At 40.0% G+C, this 5,763-nt stretch overlaps 1 long non-coding RNA gene across 1 annotated transcript; it reads left to right on the plus strand.

Moving 5' to 3' along the window:
- Window positions 1–204: 204 nt before the first annotated feature.
- Window positions 205–5,382, plus strand: LOC141504564 (uncharacterized). Its single transcript, XR_012473412.1, has 2 exons — window positions 205–842; window positions 4,952–5,382. It is a non-coding gene; the product is annotated as an uncharacterized LOC141504564 (long non-coding RNA).
- The last annotated feature ends 381 nt before the right edge of the window (window positions 5,383–5,763 follow it).

Raw genomic sequence — 5,763 nt, forward strand, 5'->3', positions numbered from 1 at the left:
TTACAATATACATTTACATTACTTATGTCATTATGTGTATTGTATCCTAATGCTACATTTAAGGTACTGGAACCTTCTTGAGACAATCTACTAAAAAAAAAATGAGTCTCCATTTGGTCTCCACAAGACCAAATTTCAGCATGTGACATCATAGTAAGTAAAGTATGTTGACTTAAAACAAAGGCCAGGGTTAAAACCAGGCAGCCAAGTATCCATCCCATCCATTTCCCTAAATTACCACCTCTCCAACATCTAGGGAGTTAAGGCTGGGAGTCCACTCTCTCTCTGTCCTCCCTGCCCCTATTTCCATCACAACAGGAGAAGAGACACATCAAAAGTTCATTCTCAAGAAGATGCTAAGACCTTAGAATTTAAGCAACAAGTATTTACCTTCCCTTTGGGTTTCTCAGAACAACAGCCAGAAAACACACTGGAGACTGATGCTGACCATCACAGCACAATTTTGAAGCTGAAGGCTTTTCCTTCCACTTCAGTTTTGCTCTATCTATTCTTCCATGAGTTTAGATGAGACTGAAGGAAGCCTTCTTGACTCTGCATCCATTTTCTCCCTGGCTCTAGCTTCTGATCTTGAACCTGCAACTGCTTCTTGTTTCTTCTGTAAGATTCATCCCACCTCTGCTGATGACCAAAGATGCTTTTTTTCCTATCAGAGTTCGCACAGCTTGGCTGATACCATCAAGTCAGCATCTAAGTATCCCAGAATTTATGGAGAAATTGAAATGGAGATGGAAGCATGTCCACTAATGACAGATGAGATCTTTGCTGCTACCATTATGCGGGAAAAATGGATCAGAGGGTTACAAAACAAAGTATTTTGTGAGGTCCGAGGAGGAAGGGTTTGAAGGGATGGGTAGGAATTCAGTTGATCAAGATAATTATATGGAGGATATTATAGACAGAGGGTGATGGCAGAGGTGGGAGGAAGGAAAGCATAATGTGTTCTGCGGGGAGGAAGGGAAGAATGTATTCTCAATTTGTCCATAGAGATTATAGAGGGAAATAATCTGAAATAAATCTAAAGTGGGGTGACTAACCAAACTATGGAAGGCCTTGAATGTCAGGCAAAAAATTCCCATCTCCACAATAAACTATAGGTATGGGACCAGTTCTTAAGTTATCTCTGTATTCTTGATAGCCTTAGTCTAGGACCTTTATCTTCCAAGTAGCTTAACAAATACTGCTTAAATTGGATAGCATTTTTAGGGGAATCAGTTTAATTTAATCAAGTGCTCTATTAATTTAAGTGCTCTATTATGTGCAAGGCATGAGAAGGCAGCTTGGCATAATGGATAGAGGACTGGCCTCAGGTCCAGAAGACCTACCCTAACCTGCTGACTATGTGACCCTGGACAAGTCATCTTATTTCTCAGTGTACCCAGATAACTCTCTAAGACTCAAGTTGTAAAAAAGATACTCATTTGATTCAGTGAAGATGGGGGACCTTAGTGGCCTGATATATTGGAGAGTGATGGATTTTTAGGCAGAAGGCTAGAGTTTTTGAATCTCAAGTTGGCCATGTAATAGTTGTTTGATAAAAGGTAAGTCACTATACTCAGTGAACCTGTTTCCTCAGGGATGGGGAACCCTCAATCCCCTGTCTGTATTGGTCTGGCATTGCTAGGGCAATTATTGGTGGAACTCAAAATTCAATAAATCTAGTAACTTTTTAGGGATGATTTAAATCTCTGACAAAATATATAATGCAGGTATGATGTTCCTGGCCATCCAGATGGCCCTTGGCAGAAAAAAGGTTCCTCACCCCTGGATTAGATGGATCCTAAAGTATTTCTATTTCTAGTTCCTATGAAATTAAAATATAAACTTCTGTAGGGCAGGGACTCTTTTATTTTTGTTTTTGTAATCTTAGTGCCTAACACAGTGCCTTGTACATGGAAGACACTTAATAAAATGTTGAATTGAATTGAATGAAGGGGTGGGGTCTAGAATTATGAACAGTGACAATCAGTAAGCTCTTACCTCACAATGCTTCCCATTTCTAAATGGCAACAAGGCTATGAAGGAAGTTGAGGCTAAAAGACAGGATCTGGCCTTAGGTTCTGAGTCCTTGGGTATAGTGCTCTTTTTTTACCTGGAGATCTCTTAGCATTTCATATAACACCACTCACAGTCATTTTCATCTTCTGTCAAACAGCCCTTGTGGGGCAGGAGTATTCCTCCATCAATGAGGGCCCAATTCTCAGAGTATGCTCAGGCAGGGGTTTCTACCTACTGCTTGCCCATGGAGAGCTTTGGGGAACCTGTTTTCTGAAATCCGGCTGATATGGAAGGGCCTGGCTTTCTGCTAGAGGTTATGTGCAAGTATTCTACAATGTTTTCCTGTTAACTTGTACTCTATGGTGAAGAAAAGTTTTTTTAGTTGGCTACTGAGGCAGAAATAAGAACAGACACAAAAGACTTCAATTGAGAAACTTGCTCTCTTTCCTTCCCAAAGGTCATTAGATTACAGTAAGGTTAGAGATGAATCTTGAGTCCTAGAGGACTGGTGAACTGCTAAGATGTCTTTCCCTCCCACTAGTCACATCCTGAGCGCATGGCCTCATAGGTAAACCTGTGTCTGTTAAGGGACATCTATTGTTTTGGTGTCTTTCCTTTGATACAGTCTTATGAGATCTTGAAAGGGCAAAACCAAGTCTGGTTGTGCTTTGAAAGAGCCAGGCATGAGGAGCCATTTGCCTGACAAAGCCCAGCAGTAGATTAACCCTGCAGCTGAGAAATTCCATGCAAGCAAAGGACCAACCTGTCCATCAGTTACAAAGCACCTGGAATTGAACTCAGTGGTGGGAAAAATGTTTTTAGATCCTATTTTAAGTTTGAGCCACTTTCCCCAGGACCAAAAATGTAGAGGAGAGAGTTGTACCCTGGTTCAGAGGAACTTTTTTTGTACTTTTTAATCTATATACCTTTTCAGGAAATACACCCTTTGCATAAACTAATTGATATCAACTGGTTAATATTGAGAAAGCAATCAGTTAAATTGATAGGGAGATTAATCAATGATATTGTTATTAAATGGCACTAGTAAATTATATAATAGAATATTCTAAATGAGGGCTTTAACTTAAAGAAAATTTATTAGAAAGAGATTAAAGAAAACTTCATAACCTCTTTAGGTTTCTTCTAGAATCCTGAGGGAAATGTAGATAGTAAGCTCTAGGGAACTAAACTTGTTAGTATGCAACATGAAGATTAAGTCTAGAGTTTCATTATCATTCCCTATACATGTTGCTGTCTCCTAATGCAAACAGGAGGCAGCTCTGCCCTAGACATGGGGTTTGTTCATGGGCTAGGCCCATGGGAAGAAGGACACCTGTCTTCCTCAGGCCCCCTGTTCCAGCCTTCCTGAGCTCCGAGAATCAACCTTATGCTAAGTGGTGGCAGCAGGAAAGAAATAGTGAGTTTCTTCTCCACTGGGATACTTGAAGCCTTTTTTGTGTGATGATTCAGGTCTGGTTCACTCAAACAACCAAAAAGTCTTTTCTTTACTATACAATAAACAGGCAGGAAAAAGACACACATACTTGAATGGGAGACCTGGACCTTTCTATCCTATGTCTTCATGGATTTTCAGAGGCAGTCCCCAGGGCTTCATTTGGACTGGCATCAGGCAGAACCCTCTGCAAAAGCTCTGAGAACTTGGCCCTCATGGACCAGACCCACTGTTTCTATACTCTTTACTTATTAGAGGCAGCAGGCCTTTCATCTCTTAGAGGAGATAGTCTTAAAGCTATAGTCATCCTTTTAATTTTCTCTTTGTGACCTAACTCACATTGTATAGGAACAAGTGGTATTGTGGGATTCAGTAGGCCCTTATATAAATACTTTTTGATTGGTTGATTGTAAGTAATATTGGAGAGGAAAGGGTTAACCATCTTATTTATAGACTGTAAGGAATTGGTGGAGTCTTTAGAACATAAAACATAAAACATAAAAGAATATCAGAGCTAGATGGGACCTTGGAACACAGAACAGAAAATGTTAGAGCTAAAAGGGGTCTTGGAGATCATTTAGTCCAAAAATCTTCCTTAGTAGAGGGAGAGAAATTCTTTTTTCCTCAGATCCTTCCACTCAGCTGTACCTGACTGGAATATTTCAAGACTTTAGGATCTGGAGACTAGGGGACCAGAAACACAGCTTTGGTCTATTTTCTGTCATCTGTGTTCATACCTTTCAGAATTTTTCTTCAAGAAAAAAGGGGGAGAATGGGTTTTTCCCCCTTTTGAACCAAAAAAAAAAAAAATAAAAATAAACAAAAATTATAATCACTTCCTGCCAATTGAAGGTTATCTCAATCATTGGGTATTGTGGATTACAAAATTAAAAAGTTGGAAAGGAGTCAAAAGTTAGTGCTATGCCCTCATTTTGCAGAGGAGGAAACTGAGACTCAGAGGGACTTGCTTCCAGGGGTCACACACAGTGGTAAAAATAGATTTGGGGCTGGGTCTCCTCATTCCTTTCTATTATTATTATTATTATTATTATTAATATTCCATTATTATTGCAGCTATTCTACTTGTTTGAAAAGGTTGTTAGATCTGCCTAGGGGCCTGACTGCTTACCACTTTAGGGAGAAAAGCAGAAGGCAGAAGGGTCTGGGGGTTTGTCTGTAAGGCTTTTAGGAAAAGTGATGGGACAATGGGTGGTAGTGATGATTAACTTGGGAATTAATCTCCACAGAAATGTCTACCCCTCTCATCTGGAGTGTAACTGTGGCAGAGGGGGTCATAGAGAGTTGTAAGGGACCTTAGAGGTCTCACCATGTACACACCCACCCCTTGATTTTACAGATGAGGGAACTGAGGCCCAGGGAGATTAAGTGATTTTCTCAAAACCACATGAGTTAGTAAGTGGCAGAGCCAGGATTCAAACCCAGTCTTCAGACTCCAGAGATCCAGTGCTCTTTCCACTGTAGGGATCCAAAATGTGGAAGAGGAACAAAAGAATGAGGACACAGAAAAGGAAAAGGAGGCTAAAGATGAAGAAGAGGAGGTGGAAGAAGATAAAAAGGAGCAGGAAAAGAAGGAAAAGGAAAAGGAAAAGAAGGAGGAAGAGAGAGAAAGTAGAGCAAAATGAAGAGGAAGAAGAGGAGGAGGAGGGGGAAGAAGAAGATGAGGAAGAAGAGGAGGAAGAGCAAGGGGAAGAGGAGGAAGAGGAAGAGGAAGAAGAGGAGGAAGCAGAAAAAGAGAAAGAGGAAGGGAGAGGTATCCAGCAGAAAGAAGAATCAACTTTTTTTTTCCCAAAACTTATCAACAAGGATGACTTAACCCATCCATCCAGTTGGATATCTACCTTACTTTAAAAAGTGCTTCAGTAAAAGGAAATCTCACAATATGAACTAGTTGATCTGTGCCACAGTTTAATTACTCATTTGGTTAAAAAGTTTGGTCTTAAGTCCAAATTCTCTTCCATGATTATGGGCCCATCCATATCCTTAAGGACAGAAGAGAACACTCCTCATCCTTCTTAAGCCTGTCCTTTATATACCAAAAGACACAGCATCCTCTATTCTTTTTAGAATTCCACTTTTGCCATCCTTAAAGCATTTGTATTATTTTGTGCATTTCTGCAGGGCTCTCCTCTCTTCTTTTCCATATCAAATTTAAAGAAGTACTCATTGAAGTGTAGTGGTTATTTAGTGGTTACTAATTTAGAACTGAAAGAAACATCAGAGAGCAATCTAATCTAAACTATTATTACAGTTGTGGAAATTGAGGTCTCGGATGG

Source organism: Macrotis lagotis, chromosome 1 (assembly GCF_037893015.1).
Source record: "Macrotis lagotis isolate mMagLag1 chromosome 1, bilby.v1.9.chrom.fasta, whole genome shotgun sequence".
Lineage (NCBI taxonomy): Eukaryota > Metazoa > Chordata > Mammalia > Peramelemorphia > Peramelidae > Macrotis > Macrotis lagotis.